General features: G+C 41.8%; 1 protein-coding gene across 1 annotated transcript in view; it reads right to left on the bottom strand.

Annotated features, from left to right (window-relative positions):
* MACROD2 (mono-ADP ribosylhydrolase 2) overlaps nt 1–22,854 on the bottom strand; it is a 1,988,024-nt gene that overhangs the window by 509,779 nt on the left and 1,455,391 nt on the right. The gene's annotated exons all lie outside the window — the stretch shown is intronic.

Below are 22,854 nucleotides of genomic sequence, written 5' to 3'. Positions count from 1 at the left end.
CTAAAGGACAGATGCTCTAAGGACAGACCCCCAAAACCATAGTCTTAGCCTTTGTAGAGCTTATATGACTGACATACATCCTCCTTTTTTAAAATCTATTTTCTCTTTTTGAACATTTAAAGAAAATTCCTTTCTTTTTCATCGGTCCCTTGTTTTAATTCCCAGCATCACTCATTAACTTGCCACAAATACTCTTCTTAGGTTGAGACGTGAGGCTCACCCATGGCTACCAGATGCTTAGTGGAGACATCTGAGTGCTTCTGACCACCCTATACATAATATCCAGCTGTCTGGATTCTGTGTGAGCAAGGGAGATTTAGGTTTATATAAACAGAGGTTAAATGACCATGATACAAATCAGAACGATGAAAGGATAGTTAGCACACCCAACCTGCTTTTAATATGAGTTGAATATCACTGACACTTTGCCAGAGTGTTTTGCCATGAAATTGCACTGGTTAGTGAGTGTTGACAGTAACAAGAACACTTTAATGCTGGATGCATAAGAACATATAAATTGGATTGACCTCATTCTTGTTGACAGTTCAACATTCGATTGCTTTGGGTACACTCCTGTAAAAGGAACGGGGACTGTGTGGGTCTGAATCCCACCGTGACACCTCACAAGCCTGTAGATGATGGAAACTCTTTGAGTTCTGTCATTCTTTTGTTGTTGGGAATAGGGTTTTGCCAGTGCTGGATGCTGTTATAAAAGAAATGTATGATACCTAGGGCCTAAAGAGTTGGCTGCCCACACTGTGCCAGGAACTCTGCTACATGCCAGAGATAAAATGGCAAGCACATCAGCATCCCTGCCCTTGTGGCTCTTAGTTGGATTCTAATGGAGAGAAAGCATTTACTTCCCCATCAAATATAAAAGTGTAACTGTGATGAAGGGGCTAAGGCGGAAATGCAAGAGGAAACAGGAGTTCCCTCCTCCCTCAGTGAACAAACACTTCATCTTCGTGAGCAGACAGTAATGCTCCTAGAGATGGCCCAACACTGGGACATTTTTGGATTAATGGAGAAACTGAAGCAACACAAACAAGCTGGAGCCACTGAGGCAATCACAGCTGCAACATGGCCAGCATCAGAAAGTGTCCGGACAGACACTGCAGAGCAAGGGGGCAGGTTCTAGTCCTGTGGTTTGGGGCCAATAGAGGAACAGCTGATCAGAAATGCTTACAGGGTCTGGTCTGGTTCCAGGAAGAAAACCATACAGGAATAGATTAGAGACTAGATGCATCCGCTGAGTTGTGAGTGGGTTGTACTCACAACTCCAGGAGTTAATACTACGTCAGGGCCTAGTTCAACGTACTTTGGTGAGTACAGTCAAGGAAAGGGCCAGAGGATGAGGAAATAAGCCAGAATTCAAGACAGGAATAGGGAAATATCAGGTTGTGTGGCCATGATTGAACTTGTACAGTCCATAAGAGACAAGCCTCCTCCACTTTTTGAGGTACTCATGGGTGAGGCAATTGATCAGTAAATGGGACGCAAATAATTCAACCCATGCAATGCACAGGGCATCTGCTGAAGAATGGCTCTGGATGCCAAATCCACAGGCTTCTGAGATGAGGAATTATTTTATACATTCTCTTTATGACTAGGTAATTCTGTCTCAGAGCACAATTAACCCCTAGCAAGATGGAAAGGATATTAACAGGAATGGAAGGGCAGAAAAGGAAATAACGCCTACATCATTCTGAATGCTTTGTGTACGTTATGCGTTCTCAGCCTTTGAGCCCATGGGAGTCACTTGGGGACCATATTAAACCTACTGATCCCAGGCTCTACCCTTACCTACTGAATCAGGGTCTCTAGGAGGAGACTCTGTATATGTTAAACAACCTCTTCAAGAGATTTTCATCTGCATGAGATGTTTGGGAACCACTACATTATGTCCTTGAATCCTTGCGACCATTTACTGATGGAAATATCAGGCTGAGAGAAGTTAAACACCATTTCCACAAGGGCCTCTGGGTGGCCCATATATTGTAGAAAACACAAAATACATTGGTTTATTACATTTTAAAATGTAATACCCATTATTATGAATATTTTCCCATGTTATGAAAACATAATTTTTATGATTGTATAGTATTCCATTATAGGTATTTCAAATTCATTGAACCAATCTCCTGCTGGTGTAAAAGAAATAATTTTTTTTAAAAAAATCAGGAGTTTTCCTGATTCACGGACACTAGTCACTCAAACAGACCTCTTCTACCTGTTCCACATCCAGAGAAGCATTAATTTTTCCTACACAGTACAAAGACTTAGCTTCTGTCTTGCATGCACAGAAAGCCCACTTGGTGGTCACAGACGTAAAATTAATTAGAATTAGAGGGCATGGACTGTTAAGCAGCAACCAAGGGTCCCAGTAACAGTTACTTTCTGGTGATGTTTTTGGTGTTAAATCAGTGGCTCCCGAGCTTTGACAAACATTGGAATCAACTAGGATCTTTACAAATACTGATGCCTGGCTCCCACCCCTAAACACTCTGGTTTAGTTGGTATGTGAAAACCTGAGCATCTGGAAGTTTCTCCAGGGTGCAACAAAGTTTGGGAGCCACTAGGTTAAGTGAAAATTACTGATAGAATAAGGTTGTGGGACTGCTTTGAGTAGCCCTTTGAGGAAACTTATGTGACTTCAAAGGGGCTGTTGGTCATCATGTGGTCATCAGTGGGGCCTGCACATGACCTTCTCTGGAGCCACAGGCCAGGTCATTAAGAGCCAACCACAAGGATGCTCATAGGAACACTTACCAACTTTCCTCCCTAGGTTCCTCCTGCCTACTGCTGCCTGGTCCCTCTCACACTCTCTGTAGCCTCCTACTTACTGTGTCTTTATCTGGAGTATCTTTATTCCAATCCATGTCTACTTCCCTCTGTGCAGAGTGCCAACAAGACCACCCAATACCCAAACCATGCTAAAGTAGTCCAGCATCCTGGAACACTGGGCAATCGAACAGGTCTCCAAGGGTCCCATTTTTAAAGGATCTGTGGCTTCCTGGAAGAGACTGGGAAATCCACAGTGAGGTCCATGGTCAGAGATGGACACATTCCCAAATGTGCCCCACTAATAGCTATTTCCAATCTAGTACCTGTGGTCTCAGGGTACAGCATGCTAACTTTGGGGGATCTCCAAAGAGTTAGGTGACCAGGCTTTCTGCTGGCTCACAAGTGTGAATGAAATATCTGTCAGTCTTGAAAATATGCCCTCCTTCCCTTGAGATAGATCAATATTCTTAGATTTCCAGGAATTTGCTCTACCAGGATAACAGCATAAATGGCCACCAAGGAATTTAGTGATGCAGAAGTCCAACATCATAAAGGCAGGTGTTAGCCAAGATACCATTCGATTATGACCCAGGCCTTTGAGTATTCCCGTTTACTGGAATGGCGTAGGAAACTTGGTTTATGCTAACCGGGTGATGCTTAACCAGAGGCCTCCATCGGGATCACTGGGGGATATCCTGATGACCAGACATGCCTTGGTCCAACTCCCTAGAAGGAGTGGTAAAGTAGACATGAGGTGGAGCCCCAAAACTTGGATTTTTAAAGTATCCTCAGGTGACTTGAATGCAAAGATCACTGCAATGACTTGATGGCACTGACTAGCACTCGTTTCCCAGGAAAAATCATTGTATTGCCATTCAAACCAGTAATCCTATGGTGGAAATTCCAATCACAGAGGCAAATATAACAGGAAAGAGATTTCTGAGAAAGCAGGCCATCCAGTTTTTCTCAAGTCATCATGTGAGCATCTTCTTATGTCACTTAGTCACAACATAGCCTAGGCTGCCAGAGTCTAAGAATCTAGAGCTAGACAATTCAATAGAACTTCCTGCAATGATGGAAACATTTTCTTCTGTTCTGTCTAATATGGTAGCCACTAGCCACATGTGGTTATTGAGTGCTTGAAATGTGGTTGGTGAAAGTGATTAAACTTTCAGCTTTATGGGACGAAGTGAGAGAGTGGCATGGACATATATACACTACCAAATGTAAAATAGATAGCTAGTGGGAAGCAGCTGCATAGCACAGGGAGGTCAGCTCGGTGCTTTGTGACCACCTAGAGGGGTGGGATAGGGAGGGTGGGAAGGAGATGCAAGAGGGAAGAGAAATGGGGATATATGTATATGTATAGCTGATTCACTTTGTTATAAAGCAGACACTAACACACCATTGTAAAGCAATTATACTCCAATAAAGATGTTTTTTAAAGAAATCTTTCAGGTTTAATTTTAATTTAAATGGCCATAGGCAACTAGAGTCTACCGTACTGTACTGTGCAAAGACATAACCCATCTTAAGTAGAAAGCATGCAAAACTATAAGTAGACACTAGACAATAAGTAAGTCTTTCTATTAGACAATCTCCTTGCCCTATGGTTTCCCATAGGAAGCACTTCCTCCTTAAAGAAAGGACAAGAAACAAACTCCTTTTGTCGGTGACCCATCATTCATCCAGAAGAGAGAATATTGAGAAATGACCACCCATGAGCCCTATATGGCCCATAGATATATTTGGGTTGATTTGCAGTATATTTTTTAAAGTTTTTAAATTAGTTTTCGGTATTTGAAAATTGGATTTAAAAAAGAATCTCAATGTCTGTTTTCTTCGGAAAAATTAGACAATGAGGCCATCTCAGCTAATCCTTCATGGCAGTGAGTATCTGGACCTACAGTAAAGAGATGCTTGAAGTTCAGTGAAGACACTGCTTGGCCTGCTTCCCTCACTCATGAGGCCTGCCTTGGTCCCTGGAAGGTCTGGGGCTTGAGAGACCTGGTCTAGACATCCTTCCCAGGCAGAAGCATCTAATCTCAGACACTGACAAGCCTGGCTATTATTTTACCTCTGCTGTCCTCACCTTGAATACTCAACAAAGACAGGATAGACCTCAAAACAAATGCCTTTTATTCAAGGTAAAATCTCTTCACTGCTCTTCAAAAGCAAACATGCATGTGCACACATACAGAGGATTTCAAAAAGTTATTGTATCAGGATGAGTGTAAGCCAAGGCTGGTGGTTTCAGAGTATACAGAAGGCACATTTTCTAGTGTGAGCGTGTTTCTTAACTGTGCCGTAGTTTCTAGATCTGTCAACTGTTGGGACCTAAAGAACCTGGAATAGGGCCTAGTGCATCATTAGTGCTCAGTATCTGTTAGCTACTATTATTCCAGTTATGGAAACCACCTCTCCACGGGGAAAGATGAAGTAAACCTTCTCCACAGTGTAATACAGACACACACATGGGCAGCTTTTCACTCTCCAATCAATTCTAAACCACAGCAGAAATCTGAGTTTGCTTGTATATGCGAAATGAACAGTCCCAAGAAACCAGTTATTAGCGACTCATCAAAAATCTCCCTATTTCTCCGATGTGATAATGACCGCAGCACAGCCTGGGCTGAGTTCTGAGACACTGACACAAACTCCACACACAAAGGAAGACCACAGCCAAGTGTACCCAAACCAGCCCTTTGTCTGACTGAACTTGACTGCAACTTCAGAGTAAGAGGTAAAATTTCTAAAACTAAGATGATGAAAAACTCAGCTTTTCTTTGCAGATTTACTTTCGAAAAGTACATTGTGTTTGAACTCGACCCAAATTATTTGTCACCACTCATGTGATGAAACACTTGGCAACATCCTTCCCTCAGCAAAAATCTTTCTTTGCTCTGAATAAATTTAGCTTTTAATTCATATGAAGTTAGGCAGTTCTTTAAGAATCCTTCAAAGGGTGCTTAAGGCCAACCCAGAGATCACCATAGGTGACTGACTTTTATTACAGCTCTCACCCAAATGAATCGATGTTCGGGTGGTAAGAATGCCAGTCCTGTCAGTCATCTGCTCACCCATCTTCCCTAATTTACATCTCAACTATCCAAATTCCCCCTCCATCCATCAGGCAGTGAATGCCAGTTACCATTCACTTGGAGGTAATGCCAGTTACCTTCAAGTCTAGAACAATGTTCAGTCCTGATGTTTTTTCCAACCTCATCCATTTTCTGGTATAAAGTGATTGTATCCTCATGTTGCTGGGCTGTTAGTCAAATTAAACAAGGCAAGAGAATACCATTCCCCACTGAGTACATCCTCAGCTTGTACTCACGAATCATTTCAATTCTAGCTTAAAGAATTATCTTCAACATGCTAATTAATACACATTAGATCATTTAAAATCTTCTATTGTATACATACATACCTACCTACTACACACATCTTTTAATGATAATAGCAATGTAACTAGTAACTCCAATCCTGATTTAGCACAACTAACTGTTGTTGTTTTTTTAAGGTTGGTAACTTTATGTATTTATTTAGGCCGCACCACGTGGCTTGCGGGATCTTAGTTCCCTGGCCAGGGATGGAACCTGCACCCACTGCTGTGGAAGCTCGGAGTCTTAACCACTGGACCGCCAGGGAAGTCCCAGCACAACTAACGTTTATATAGCACATCATGAGCACATTCACGTACTTTCTCTTACATACTGCTCCAAAGACACCTATGAGGCAGACAGGATCAAAAAGAGAAAAACATTTTTTTGAGCCTCAGTGTGATCCAGGCAGTGTGGTAGGGCTTCCTGTGTACTAAGTCTTTATCAGTGCCGGGACTAAGGTGAGGTGAGGGAGGCATCCGGGGTGCAGAGTTTAAGGAGGCACTCACGTTCATACAACTGCAGAGCTGGCACCTGAGAGCTGCCTCCTTACATTGTGTGTCCACGGCACTCCGCTGGCATCCCTCGAGTCCTGACTTCCATACTACTCTCATCCACCTTGTCAGTTACATATTGTCTTCCTCCCTTCAAAGATGGATGAACTAATACCCAGAGATCTTCAGCAACTTGCCAAAGGTCTCCAGTTAGTGACCCTTCTGACCCCATTCTGGTGTTCTTTTTCCCACTGAAAGGTCTCTGGCCCAAAGCCATGGCCAAAGAAACCACACTCATGAGCTGCCTAGGAATTCACTTGGCTCCCTCAACCATCACTTAAAATTCAGCATGGACTGCACTCCAAAGACAATCTCCATTTAATCATTGTTATCACTATTTATATGATGAGAAGGCTATTTTTAGCTTTGTCAGTTTCCTAAAAATCCTGCAATTAGCATGTCTAATTATGTCTAATATTGGGTTTTTATCATCAATAATTTTGGTTTGAGGATGTAAGGAGGTGGACGCACTACCCAAGAGGTGTCAGGAAGTGAACTCGTGTCAAACTCATTTTCCTTTTTATACAACTTCAAATATACTCTGTCCCCTAGCTTCAATGGCAGTGTATGGAAATCCACCAGAAAACCCTACCATGCCCATTACTTTAACACTCTCCAAAATAAAAAGTCATCAAGTTAATACTTATCCAGCTCCAAAGTCACTGAAACACAAAAGTTTCAAGCTTAAAAACAACTTCATTGTAAAGGGCTATACAGTTTATTTCTTCCCAGCAGCTTTAAATCTACTCACAGCACTCCCAGGCAGAACTTATGGGAATACAATAAAATGCCAATTAACTACAGTCAACCAGTTCCTAATTCTCCATCTCCAGAATGTTTTTATTATTAATGGAAATACCTGCCATGCTCACTGAGAAACAGGAAAGCAGACTGAAAAGAAAACCACCTGCTCTTAACTATAGTTACCATTGTTTGTGTAGAGGCACAATTTCTCACCTTGAGCTTCAAGTCTGTGAATGAAATTCAGCCCAGTTCTGTGCTGGGGAAGCTGCTGACACAATTAGGGTGAGTCACCCAAGAGAAAACCCACAGCCAGAAAACATGTCTAATTATATATTTGTTCTTGCTGTCCCTTCCCTGTGGTTTAAACATCTATCTACTTGCTATTAAATGTATCTGATGAGGAACAGAAAAAAAAAAAAGGCTGGCTGAAGCTGGGGTTCCACATGATGAACTCTGGTGAGATCCATGTTTGGCCCGTGGCAAGTCTTCCAAACCCATCCCCAAGAACTAGTGGGAAGACCGGCATGAGGATGTTGTTAAGACCCAGGCCAGTGTATTCTGCTTGAGAAACTAAAAAGAAGGAAGTCTGAGACTATCTATAAACCCTAACTTGCTTTTCCAAACACATGTGTTTAGTCTTTTTAAGGTATACAGGGCAGGAGGTGTTCACATGATCTCCAGTGGTGCCATAGAGAGACATGGATGCCCTGGGCCCAATGGGACTTTTTAGTTCTTTTGAATCTGCTGATCTTTGCACAGTCTCAACTGTCATGGAAGCTGCAGGTCTTTGTTATTGGAGGGGAATCTTGACACTCCAGGGTCACCTTAAATCTAACAACAGGGAAGATACTCATGTTTATTGCCCTGGCGTGCAGTGTCATGCTAGGTCTTGTTACTATTACCAGTCTGGGTACCAAACAAGACAAAAGGGGATGAGTCCCCTGTTCATGCAGTTATTGTTATATTAACTGTGGCTCATTGGCACTTTGGTACACTCCAGAAAGGGTCATTCCAATATGTTGCAAAAGGTCTCCAAGCCATGCCTACATCCTATGGATATGTCCCCCAAACTAAACATTTCACAAAATATAGAACTTTATTTACTCCCTACCCCATTTGGGGTTTACTCATAAAAGTTCTTTATACCACAAAATGTAATCTATGGTAACTGACAAATAGGTCATTCCTAGCCAACAAGATATTTAAAGAAATATTCACCTCGTAGAGTACTAATCATTCTATTAATACTACGGTAGGTTTTTTCCTGGTCTTACTTCATTTGCTGGAATTGATTGGCAATCAGCTATAGTTGTTTCCGATAACGGAACAACCGTGGAGACTGAACTCGTTTCTACTCTGAGTCCACACAGTCTTTAATCTCTGCCTCCAAGGACATCCCTCTCCAACCTAGTACCAGCCAGAAAAAGGACAGAAGATGATCAAGCTTCTCTGAGTATGGGATACTTAATCCTCCCAGCCCATTTTAACTTGGTTTCAAACCAAGTCACCTGGCATTTCACTCATTTGAGGAGTGAGACTCCATTCCTTTCTCTTTCATAACTAGAGCTAAGGGTTAATTTCAATACAATGTTTATTTTCTTAACATTTTCCCTTAAATTGTGTTAACTGTATTTCTTAGCAAACTATACCTCATAGACTGCTTTCACATGAAATTGGTTTAAGGAAATTCTCATACTCATTCAAACAAGACAGCATATTTCAAGTGAGACTAACTTTCTATCTGCCTCAGTTTCCTTATTGATAAAAAACAGGGGAATAGTCCCCACACCCTGAAAGGGTGGTAAGTGAGGTTTCATACTTAGGACAATGTCTGGCACATAGTAAATAAAAAATGCGAAGTCATTCTATGTAAAGCAGTTAAAATGTCAAGCCTGTGTCAGGTTCTTAATAAATGGTAGCTATTATATTATCATAATCAGTCACAAACTGGGAAGGAACAGAAGTGAGCCTTTCCCGTGTAAAGTGACTAGAACATGGGACGGGGGTGTCTTTCTTCCCTTCCCTCTCTTCTGGTTAACTTTTCTTCTTCCTCGTGCCTCCAACCCCTTCTCCACTTTCTTCTTTCCTTCTCTCCTTTTGGGTTTCAAATCAAACCGGCTGGAGATGGAGGAAAAAGAGCAAAAGGATGGGAGCCCATAACATTTAGGTCTAGAAAGAAGAATTATTGGAAAATAATTTGGCCTCTGCTTAAGAGTTTGCAATTGCCAACCCAGAGCCAAAGCAATTGATGGTATTTTCCCAGTGGTTGGTATTAATTAGCACTCTGCTGTTGTCAATTGGCTCCACCGTCACGGGGATAAATCATTCACAAGCTATTTTGGACGCTCGTCCTGTTGCCACCACCTTGGCATCAATCTTCTCATTAGCTTTGTCATTACAGATCTCAGCTGTTCCTCACCTTTTCAGGAACTCTGCCTGAATTTGACCTCGAGAAGTATTTAGTCACTATCATCTCAGCTATTAAATGTCAGATTCAGACATTGCAAACTGTGTGTCAAGACACTGCATTCTGGCAGTAATGAACCCATTATCTTTTTTCCCCCTCATAAAGCATGCTCTTTGGGCCCCCAAAAGGGTGTGATACAAGTTCTCCCAGGAGTCTCGTTTGATTGTAGGTGCCTTTGAAAAGAATGTCGCTGGCTGTATTAATTTCCAGACTTTCGGTAGTTTGTACCTGGCACATTGTGCAAATAATGACTGCTCCTCTTTACTGGGTGAACCAGGCAGCAGGGTTAGGCAACAAGATATAGCTAAGCAACCTGCGCCTAAGCACTTTTAGCACATAGTCTGTCAATGAATTCTACAAATTGTATTTTTGGCTCTTCAAAAAAAGTCACGCTTATCCCTGCTTATGAGTCCCAGGAGGGTGGGGAGGCCAACGGACACTGCCTACATCTCTGTCAGTTTGTTTCCAATAAACTCTCGTCCATTCAGGCTGTTTGTCAGCTCTGCACCTGTGTGGTAGTGGCCTAAGGCATGAGCCTGTTGGGTGCCTTCAAAGAGAAAGCCAGTGAGGCTGAGGGGCAGCCAGCAAGGGAAAAAGAGTACAGGTAGGACCACAGAGACTTTTCCTTGGTGTCATGGAGCCAGCCATTTGGCAGTTGACTGGAGCCTATAGATCCTTCTTAGAATACAGATTTTAAATAAATAAGAATATAAAAGATTACAAAGGAAACCATTTTATGGAGGTAACAACACCCTAGAAATAGTGTGTGCTATGGCCAAATGTGTGTTTCTCCATTAACACATTTAAGCAAGATGTAGTGATGATTTGAAGTCACAAGGAGGGTAAATAGTGGTTTGAGATCTCCACAACTGTAATGTGATAGGAAATCTGATTTCTATTGATGACAAAGTCATAGGACATGCTGAATCCACTGTGGTTTGTGGTTACGGTCAAGAAGGAAGGAAGTGCTAAGTTACAGTTAGAAGTTAATAAAAATCATTGTATTTTTTTCCCCGAAGTTCATGAACTCCCTGAGACCTCTTAAGAGTCTGTGGACCAAGGGCATGTGGCAAGGGAGGCATTTGGATTTTACTCCCAGGGGAATGGAAGCCCTGGGAGGAACGTGCAGGCTCCAACCTCTCGTCCATTTAAGTCAGGAAGCCCCAGAATCTTCCTTGACTCTTCTCTGCCCAGCGCCCTGCAATGCTCTGGGCACCATCTGCCCCTGGCACTCACCTCATTATCATGTGACAACTGTCTGTGTGGTCTCTTCCATCAGATGGTAAGGACAACAGCTATGTATCAGCCATCTTTGTACAAATAGTGCACCCAGCATGGAACATACCAGCTATTGAGTATTTGCTAAATAAATTAATGAAGACTAGGCTGCTTTTGAAAGAATTACACATGAATCTATACTGCCAATGCTTTTCTGAAGAACATATTTTCCTTTCTGAAAGGGGTTATATGGAAATACACAACGTTTTAAAAATAATATCAGACTTCAAAACTAGGAATGGAAATACTGACATCAGGTAGATTTTTAAAAAATAATTTAAAAGTAGATTGATTGAAAAAAAGATAATGTGGTTGCCTAAAGGCCAAGGTGCCCTGGTGCTTAAAAATCATAGGAGCCTCTGCAGGGCAACAGAAGGCCAGGTAGACAAAGGAGTTAACTACTGTACTCACCAGCTACAGCTCAACAGGTCAAGGGCTCAGGAAAGAGGATGAGCTTCCAGGTATACTGAATTTCTCCAGCTTGTTCCTTGAATAACTTCCCATTTTTAGACAATAGCCCAAAGCTGTCTAATCCCAATGCACTGCCAGCCATCCTTGGATGGGCCACATCTGGGACCTGGCTGGGGCTGTGCACAGGAGAGCTGGTTTCCAGCTTACCTGGGGGTAGTCATAGGGATCAAGACTAGACTCTTAATTTGGAATATACCTGAAAGAGAGATAAAAACCTACTGAGCATGCTCACCATCTGACATGGAAAAAAGGTCTGTATGAGACAGATGTGCCAGGTTCACGCACACTCAGCTCTGTCATCGTAAGAGACAATGTAAAATAGTCATTCAGTCAATGTGTGTTTATCAAGGCTTTCTATTTGCCAGGCTCCCTCGATTCAACACACACACACACACACACACACACACGGCTCATCTGTGAAATTACACCTTGAGTCCCTGTCCTCAAGTCAGTGGGAAAGCTAACAGGTAAATCCAGTTACAGTCAAAGTTGTGATACTCATAAGTTTTCCTAAGGTTTCATGGGGGAGTGAGGGAAAAACTTCCCCAAAGGTGCAGTATCTGAGCAGACATGACAGGAGTAAGTAAAGGAATCTGTCATCTCAAGAAGCATGTGCTCTAAATAAAGACAGGGGGAATCTCTCAGAAATTGGAGCCACTGTCAAGGCCTATCTACCCTCAGGGAGATTTAAAAATTTCCTGAGCTTGCATGCAGCTCAATATCAAAAAAACAAACAAATAAAAGATGGCCAAACTGACGACCTGCTCTCTTTGTTTCAGAAAAATATTAACAAGCAATTCTACATAAATCATATAAGCAACAGTGTGGTGGTGCCACGGCAGAAGAAATCCAAATTAGACTGTAGATTTGTAAGCGTTCAAAAGAGATCTCTGAAATAGTAATCTACTATCATCATCAAGAAACAAAATGACGCTTTCGATGATCATGGTTATGAACCTGGAATCCTGAGTTAGAATTCCAACTCTGCCGTTCATTTGCTGTGTGGTCTTTGAAATTTTACTTAGATTTCTAAATCTCAGTTTTCTCACCCATAAAATAGAAGGATTACAATGACGACCCCATAGGTTTGCTGCGTTAATTAAATGAGATTGTCCAAGTACAGTGCTTACACAAAGGAAGCACTCAATTACTCAACATGTGTGACATTAAATATATATATGAAAAAAATATATAGTTAGTGAAGAATCAAGCTCAAGTTGATTTGTTTTTGAAATCCACTTATCCTTAGCTATCATTGGTAGACCAAAGAGTTCACTTATTCGTAATGGAGTAGGATGGCATGTTACTTCTGAGCCTCAAAAGTAGATCTGTTGAACTCAACATAGAGAAGTACAAAATGCAGTATGAAATACTGTTAGACTACATCAATCAATCTCTGGTACACACACACACACACACATATATGCAAATAACTTCTGAGTGCACACTGAAGACATTTCACGCTTCACTTAGGTCAAGGCTCCGTGTTACTGGGTAAACCAACTGCTCTAAGGAGTTTCACAGGTAACTGGTAAAGGGGACAATGTAAATCCCATTCCTGCTGTAACCACCTCATGGAATTTTTTTAAATTACGCATTTAGTAAATCTACTAATGTATTCCACAGTATCCATTTATCCCCACCAAGGAAAATCATTATTCAACTGTACTTAGAAGCAAGGGATGAATTTTCTTCTTCCTTTGCCTCCTGCACAGAACATGACTGTTTGGGGGGTTCACTCGATGCTGGCAAATGGCCATTTCCTGCCTCTAGACAGAAAGGCTTAAAAGAACTTATAAAAAACAGTCGAAATCCTCTGCAGACATCCAATAACTTATAAGGAAAAGAATATTTTGATGAGTTGGTGCAAATGAATCAGGAACATATGGATCCTTATTTCCCTGGAGTTTAAATTTGTAAAGAGAAAAACTTCTTAGAAAAATGAACTTTGTAGATGTCACTGAACCCGGGGGAAAACATATGAGATGATTACTCAACTTAATACATTCCTAAGTTGCCCTGTGCTTAACTGAAGCACACCCAGGTCATTTGTAGCTCAATTTGGTCTGTCAAACACACAGCCCATCATGCTCTAATTGTTTTCAGAGCAGAATTCTGGGCAGAAGATATTAAGATGGTTAGTATTTTCAGCAATGAATTTTAGTACAATGGTTTATTTTGTAATTCCTTAAAGAGAGTTAATTTTGTCAGTGGCAGGAGATTCTGGAAACACTGTGGGTGACACATATCTGCATGTCCAGGGGCCAATCCACAGGTGGGTGGTGTAAACAGGCTCCCGTGAGGGACAACACTGTACCAATCAGAAAATTTTCTCTTGTAACCCTGCTAAATGGTGGCCTCATGCCCAAGGAGAACTAATTTGCTTCATGTGACTGAGTGCTTTATTCTCAAAAGGTTTTTCAGGAACCAATATAATTATACAAGATCCAAGAGACAGACCTGCCATCTGAATATAATAGTTACTCAAATAATGATTCGGTTCTATACATTGATGACTTTAACTACCTTATTAAATATATCTCATGCATGGAGGCATACGAGCACATATCCAGAGACCATGATTATTATAAACAAGATTTTGGAAATATATTAAAATGCTTTCTAAAAGAGAGAAAAAGGCCCCTACTACATGTAGGGTGCCACAGAAAGCTGGCTAGCAAATCCCATGAATATTTAATGTGAGTGGCAGTTACATGTTATATGTAGACATGATCAATATTGTTTGTCAACCCATGTCAAAGGGGATTATAGGATGGAAAAAACAAGTGCTCATCAGTGAAAAGGCTATGGTGGCCACTCTGGTACCTTCTAGACAATACAGCCCCACCAAGGCTCCTAATCCCTTGTTAGAAGGTCGGCTGCATGCTGGTTTAGAGGGAGACTTACTCTCAGTTCTCAGCAGACCCTTTCCCACATTGAGGAGAATAAATATGAGCTTGCACCTTAGTATTTCTAGCTGGAAAAGATCTTTGAGAGTAACTGGTCTAATCATTCTCAACCACTAGCTGGAGAAATGTTTTAAAATATAGGCTGCTATCCTACCAGATATGGCAATGCAGTAGATTTAGACTATGGTGCTGGTACCTGATTTAATCATTTTCTTAGGTAATTTTTACCTTATTTTACAGATGAAGAACAGTCCTAGAGTGGTTATAGCATCTCCTGCAATCTCCTTATTCCCAGGTCAGTGTCTTACCAACAAGCTCAGCAATGCCTGGGTCATTAGGCAATCTCTTCTGTGTATAACCAGGCAGGAAAAACAGCCCAGACTAAGGGAAGATCTACTGGCTAGAAACAGCCAACAATTATGTTGAAAAATAAATGCAGTTGAGTTATTCTTATGCCTTGATCAGGCTGTAAAGTCAGCACATAAAGTGAAAAATTCACACAGGCAAAATTATTCTTTAAACTTCTTTAGGAAGGCCCTATGTTAGAAACTGACACATCTCTCAATATGTTCAACAAAGCCCGTTTTTCCTCCAGATTTAGGAGAGATTGCTGGAGCTTTTAAAGTCCCCATTGAGCAAGAGATGAAGTTTCTGGCTAATATTTAGGAGCAATGTCAGAGAAGCAACAGCAACAAAAAGTCTTCATGTACTCTCATTACACTGATGCAGAAAGAAGCTAAGAAATATAGGAGAATCTGGACCAATTGGAAGAACAATGAATTCATATTTCTTATCTCATGCCAAGGTTTACTGTAAAAATGAAAATAAACTCGCATCATTTAAAATCTCTCTTCTTGTCTTTTTTTTTTTTTTTTTAAGAGAGTGCACATAGGCAGCACCTCCTCACCATAGGACATCACTTGCCCTGGTGCCCAGCAGGTTACATGCCAGGTGGTTGCAACCCTTGCTGCAGAACCAAGTCTAAGATCAGTAGGTCAGGATCAACCTTCCTTGCCTAAGGTCTTCAAACTCAGGATTACAGATGTGAGCACTTCATTCTGACCAGCCTTTAGCAACTTGGATTCGCCACAAGTTCAGGAAATCGTAAATCCTCCAATATTCTTCTATTCCCTGCTTCACGCAAATTAACAGTCTCCTCGCTAAAAGGTGGAGGCTCCCTGGTGTAGACTAAAGACACTACAGTTTTCTTCTCTACCCTCAAGTTTCCATGTGATGGGCCTTCTAAGGAGTCCACGAATAGAAATAAGGAGAACTTGATCTGATTGAGGGGACGTGTTAGCAAGTCTATCGCTAGGCTCACAATCTACCTCCTCCAATTTAGCTTTTGTCCATGATTAAACTGAATTGTATGTCCAAAGGTCCACTCTCATTAAGTTTTTTCTAGTATGTTTTTTTTGATGAGGAGCGAAGAGATTGGAGAAATGATGTCTTTGCCAGACCTATTCACGTTTCTTACCGTATTGAATAGCAGTGTCACCATCAAAGGAGGTACGGTTTCCACAGAGGCCACCCCTATGTCCAAATGTGTTAGGAGAAGCAATGAGATGGCTACACATCTGGCCACAGCTTCCACCTAAAGCAGAGATCTGGCTAAGATTGCCTCTCACAGGCAAATCATTTAACCCCACCAGAATGAGAAAGTATCTTTCTTGTTCTTTCCTGAGTTGAGCTAGATGACAGTGGCAGGATTGCTGATTTTCCATTCAATCAGGGCAGCACATGAGTCCTATTCAATTCAAGTGGAGAGCAAGGCAAAGGGTTGCTTTTCCCCCCTGCCCAGCAAGAAGGAAGGCACATGCTTTCAGCTTACAAAAATGGCTGTAGAATGTCCTTCAGCAGGACCTCTCAGTGTCATTTTTATCCCTGTGTCAGATGTAGATCCAACCACATGCTCAGAAGTGTATTTTCTATTTATAAAAATGTCACAACATTTGGATAATCAGATTTAATTTCATAAGGAGTTTTAAATGTTGTCTACTTTGAAACCACCATATAATCCAGATCATTTACAGAAAAGCAACATGGAAGCCTCTTCTCCTACACTAAGTGGGTCAAGGTTGTTGATACCGACTCTAAAGATACACCCATCTGGAAGTTAAGGATCATCTTAAAGGCATCTGACAGCAAATGTAAATGATGCTTGATCTTTGGGGCATCGCCTGGAGAATCAGAGAGGACAAAGCTTTCTGTTGGTCTGACTGTGCCATGATGACCTGGGCAAAGACATGACTGCGGCTACATCAGTGGGACTGCTCCAGAAGACAACACCAGTGGTGATGGTTCTGGAGCTGGAAGAAACATGGCCCACATTCTCCATTTTACAGATGAGGAGTACCAAGAGATGGACTTAACTGTCCACCGTTATCAAGAGAGTAGATTAATCTGACTAGAACCCAAATTTTCTGACTTTTAATTCAATGTTCTAATTTTTATACCAACCTCCCTCTTTGGGATACTAATAGCCAGTAGTGAACTGCACCCTACCTCCTCCCACCCAACTTCCAGTAGCCATAAGTCTCATTTTGGCTCCGTGAAAGAGGTCAGGAGCTACAATTACATGGTGGCCTCCTTGATACAATCCTGCAGGCTTGGAAGTTGTCCTATAGTCTCTGGACCTCCAACTCATATTTTGCAAAGAGACCCATCTTCTTTCAAAAACACAAATCCCAATTCTAGAAACATTCTGCTCATGTCATCTGAGCAAACCTCTTCCTCCATTTTTAAGGACTGTTCACTTAAATATTAATTGTAGAGAATCTCTACTTCACCTGTCTCATGCTACTTATTCTTGGTTTCTACCCAGTACTGGCTTCCATTAAAACTCACATGTTTCTTTACCACAAGGTTACAATACAGAGGAAGACACAGCCATCAGAAAATAAACAAGCTTATGATTTGCCCCCTGCATGAAAGTAAGTAGTGAAAACCTGCATTTTTAAAAGAGCTCTTACTCACTTTGCTATTGAGAACAGTGACCCTAAATATTTTTTTCCCAACCCAACATGTTTGAAAGACCTGGAGCAATTCCATTGAAAGCAATGGTTCCACATAAGAGAAGTTCTGTGAAAGGGGTAGAATAAACTACTTAAAACATGCAGTTTGGGGGAAAAACTTCCAAATTACTCTCAACCTTTCCTTTTCTCTAGTTCAGAATTATTAGCTTGAGATATTAATACTACGAATAGGAGGTTATTCTGTTTTGCTAAAAGAACCAACACTTTGCCTCAGTTGTGATTCTTCACTCAAGCCAGCAAAATGGGCTTGTTGACTCTGCAAGCTCCCCAATAATCAGTGACACCTTCAGCAAAATATCCTCCTAAAGTAGATATCCCCGCCCCCCAAAAAATGATGGCAGGGAACATGACCACTGGCAGCTCCTATGGCCCTGCTCCACCACCAAAGTGGGCTCTAATTTTCCCTTCCCAACTCCAGTTTGCAAAAAAAGTCCCCAGAGAAGACTCTCATCAGCTGATTTTGGGTCCCATGCTCACAGATGTAGAATACTTTGAGTGACTGAGTTTGGTTATTTTGAAATAACTGCCACTGGGCACAGAAGCAGGGTTATAGTAGAACACCAAGGTACCCAACTAGTTGACCTTGGAATTGTCTTTCCCTTGAAACTTAACTGCCACATCTATAAAATTAAAGATAAACACACCTACCTTGAAGAAAGTTTTGGGAAGATGTAATAGAAATATGAATAGTATGTGTCCCAAACACAAGTCATGGGACACATCAGAGCTGGAAAACACTGGTTTCCCTTCTTTAGCTACTTCACATCCCTACTTTACATCTCCTAGAACTCTTCCTAGAAACCCCAGGCTCAGTGGCGGTATCTATGTGTATGAGTTACCCTATTTTAATATAATCCTATTTTAATATAATCCCCGCTACCCAAGACAGAGTATATTTTCAGGTTCCCTCTACATTCTATTCTATTTATCTAAAAGTAACAGGGGCACAACGGACACTGCGCTGGGTTAAGGATGGCTGGCAGAGGAAGACATGTGCTATTTATATGTCAGCACAGAAATCAACCCCTAAACTACCTGGGACTGTAGGTTGATGTTACTAGAGCACCCTGGGGCCTTGATTATAGAGACATCCCCTGCTAAGAGAAAAAGGATCATTAGACTTTAAAAGAGTTGTCCATGTAGAGTTAGATTACGGAAAAGGGTGCTTGGGCATCCTTACCTCAATGCCTGGAAGTGTCTGAGTAAAGCCCTCCCTACCCTAGGCACACTGGCTAACTGGCAGGGGGCTCACTAACTATAGCGGCACAATTTATATGATTCCATCTCTTGTGATTCTTACTGATGGGAACAGGATTATGAAACCCAGAAACAACAGCAAGAGGCTCTAATTTCTGGCTGCAAAACTCAGGCGTGCCTGTTGGGAATAGATGCTAAAGCAGCGTGGGGATGGAGAGGCAAGTGGATTTGCCCACTGGCAAGCTCTCAGGTGGGCAGTCTATGGTGACACCTGGCGCTTGAACACTGTCTCCCACCAAGCAAGGCAGAAGCTACCTTGGGACATGGCTTTTATTCTGACAATGGGTATTTAGAATCACAAGATGAAGAGCCAAAACTCACATCTGACCACCAATGTAACTGTCACAAACCTCAACAAAGACAGCCTGAGAACGGAAAAGTATTATGTGTATGAGTGAGTGAGTGGGGGAGTGAATGCGTGTGTGTGTAAAAGAGGGGGAGGGAGGGAGGGAAGAAAGAAGATGGAGGGAGAGAGAAAACAAACTGTTTGCAAGTCATGAGGTTTCTTGAAGAGCAAAAGGAACACGGCACACGCGCAAAGTCTGGGAATACTTTTCTTCCATTATGTCACAGGCAATAAGCATCATGGGTTCCACCTGAAGACCAGCCTTGGGCTTAGTCAAAGGATACATTTTTACAGCAGCATATTAGGATGATGGGTATTAGTACCATAACCACATTCCTGCACAGAATGTGAAGATTTTAAGATGGAATTTGTTTTTCTATACACACATATCTTAAACTTAAATTGTTCCAGAAACTAAGGCCAGCACAGATATTCAAACGATGCTTCCAGACATAAGAAGACACCCCCTCAAGGAGAACACGGGGCACCTCATCTTCTTCTTCCAGATTTCTGAATGTTAACCACACCACTGTCTTCTGCAGAATTGAAGGATGGTGCTTGTTTTGCATTTCTGTAAACAATCGTCCACAGGAATTGAAACTTGGTGTGAAGTATATAATTTTCCCATCAGAAATGTAAGCATCATTTCATGTTTCATTTAAGCCCCCCAGTTAAGAACCACACAGATCCTAAGGTGTTCTGTGTCAGTGACATAAGGCAGACCTCACACTGTTTTTTTGGGGGTTTTTGGTGATCCATAATATGATTCTGAAATAAAAGTGACACACAATTTTTAACACTGCATATGTTCAAAAACCTCTGCCAAGAAGGGGAATAAAATAGTCTTGGCACCAGAAGCTAAAGTGCAACGGTTCCTCTGTGATCTGTGGTGAGGAAGCAAGTGGCTGTGACCCTGATCTTGTCAAGTTAGCACGAGAACAGCGGATGAAACTTTTAGGAGCCTGACTGTGCCTGTCTTCAGTGGATTCCCAATTCTAGGTTCTGAGGGAGAGGAATGTGTTCACCCTTTTCGATACTTTGAGGATTGTGTGTCTGAATGTTGGAAGGCAGGGGAGGATGACAGTGAAGCCAGAAACCAGTTTCTTAACTTCTAAAGAACATCAACGATGAGCCCAAAAATAGTTCTGCTCTCTGGCTGCTGTCAGTTGACCTTGGGGCCTAGACCACACTGGGTAATAAAGTCTGGGACCTGGGCTCACAACAAGGTACAGAGCTGGGCGTCTGTCGCGGTGCCACACTGCCACATACACACAGCATCTCAGGATGGCCTGCCACATCTGTAGGCACACTACCCAAAGTGACAAACAGCAATACCACAAGGGTCGTGTTTCCCTTGGAAGGCACAGAGTAAACAATTTAAATGACAAGTAGATGATATTTCACATTTTTAACAACAATCTGTTCATGCTAAAAGCACAGTTAAAAAGTATTCTATGCTAGGCAAAGGTCCAAAATCTGCATGCTATGAGAAAAAACTTCCACCTTCCTCCTACACGGAAGAAAACTGATTTTGGTTTTGAAAATGCAGAGCTGGGGGTCCTCCCTGCCAGTGATCCCCAAGTCAAGCCAGGTGCCTACAGAGGGCCTTCAAAGATCAACCAGAGGCTCCTCCATTTAAGTGTTCCCACCCCAGAACAGGGGTTCGGCTTGGGGAGGAGGGGTCTGTGGGCAGGAGAGGGGAGATTAGGGAATTCCCATGAAGTAAATGAATGGGAAGGTTTCTGGAAAATGACATCCTCAAAGATCCGCAGAGATGCAGCTGGGGCCTGGTCTCAGGTGAACCATAACCTCTCCTCTGAACCACGGCTGCCCATGGCCACAGCTTTAATTAGAGCTCCCAGAATGCCATGTTCTGCCCAGCTGTCAGCTGCTTTATCACTGGCAGAGGGTTGGGGGTTCCAGGTTTGTGTCACACTATAACTGAGGCCTGATTAGTACAATACCTTAGGGTTTCCAGGTTTCAAAGTGCCCGGGAAACCCACTGATCTTCCGGCTTGGAATCTTCATCTCAGATGCCTTGCCCCCTAAGGTGACTTCCTGAAAGCCTTAACTGCAAGCGCTCTGAGCTGTGGGATGTTTGCCCCCTTGGGGTATTTGAAATCACTGAACGTGACCTCCATAATGGGCAAACAACTCCCAGTATCAAGCTATTTGTGGCTTTTAAAAATGAAAGACATCCTATTCTTCTGCTATTTATGGAAAAACGTATAAATACATACATTGCTCCGTAGACCGATAGCCAGGTGGCATGTGAGTCCCTAGGGTGGATCAACAGAACGGGCACTGTAGAAACACCGCTTAGGCTAACTTCCTGATAGGAAAGGGGTGCCTCAGGACTGTGGAGTGAAGAAATCACTATTTCACAAGGAACAGTGTTTTTAGACGGCATGACAAATGAGGAATGCATGGAACTGCAGATGATAACGCAGAGCATCCATCTGGAAGTAGGAGTCAGTGCCCCATTTCCGCTGCTCGTTTCCGTAATGACCCCTTGTTTTGCTCACTTGTTTCTTTAGTAAAGTTTCTGCTTGAGAAAACTGGGAGCTTTAGGAAACGTTATCATGCCACATGCTGTCAATTTTTTTTTTTAATAGCCAACTCTGATATTCTTTTCTCCTGATTTTCTGAACTCACACGTTCTTCATTCTTAGTTGCAATGGCAATAACTAAGTTGTGTTTCTCAATCCAAATTATCTAGATTTTCTACAATGAAACGAAGACATGAGCAAGAAAAGAATATGAAAGCAAAAGAAAGGACTCAAAGACAGAATAGGCTAGTAAGGAGATCAGAGTAAAAAAACATTAAGTAGGAAACACTAAGCTAACAAACATCTAGGAAAAATAACTTTCTGAATAGTTTAGAGACAGTCTATCAGTCAAATTTGTCAATGAGCTGTAAATGTGACCAACACATTTGCTCTTCGTCATCAACTCCTTGATGTTTTGTATAGTTATGTTTACTCCCATCACATGCCAAGATGGCACATGGGAACTTCCAACAGTGGGAAATATCCTCGGATTATTATTTTCGTGGAAATGATAAATTTATACCAATATACCAGCTCACTTGTTAGTTTTTAACTTTGAAACACTACATTTTTGCCAAGCAGATGGTCCAGGAGCCTTTAGTATGACCGAGAGACATACTGAAGATTACCCGTTTTCAAAGGGACTGAACATCTCTCCCTGGCCTCAGGGGCATTCCAAGGAGAGGCAGGTCAGACTCTTGGCTCTGAGACTCCAAAGCCTTGAGCTTGTCATTTAACCTTTTGATTCTAGATGAGGATAATGATAGCAATACCTATCCTAGAGGTTCTGTAAGATTGTTGTGAAAATAAAATAATACATGTCAAGGAAATGTTTTGTAAACTGGCTATTTTAGTTATTTTTTTCTGCATCTTAGAGGTTACTAAAGTTATTCTCTAAATTGAAGTTGTCATATGTATACCTTTCAAAGTCAGAGGAAAAGAAACAGCAAGCACCAAAGTATGTTTAGCCGTGCGGTCTTTACTTCTACTTGAAATTCACAATGTTCGTGTCTCTTTTAAAAATGTTGAAATTACAGTAATTAGCAAAAATGATGCTGCTGTTTCTTTAAACACACA

Source organism: Mesoplodon bidens (assembly GCF_964165515.1).
Source record: "Mesoplodon bidens genome assembly, chromosome: 15".
Lineage (NCBI taxonomy): Eukaryota > Metazoa > Chordata > Mammalia > Artiodactyla > Ziphiidae > Mesoplodon > Mesoplodon bidens.
This window is presented reverse-complemented; position numbering and strand designations above follow the sequence as displayed.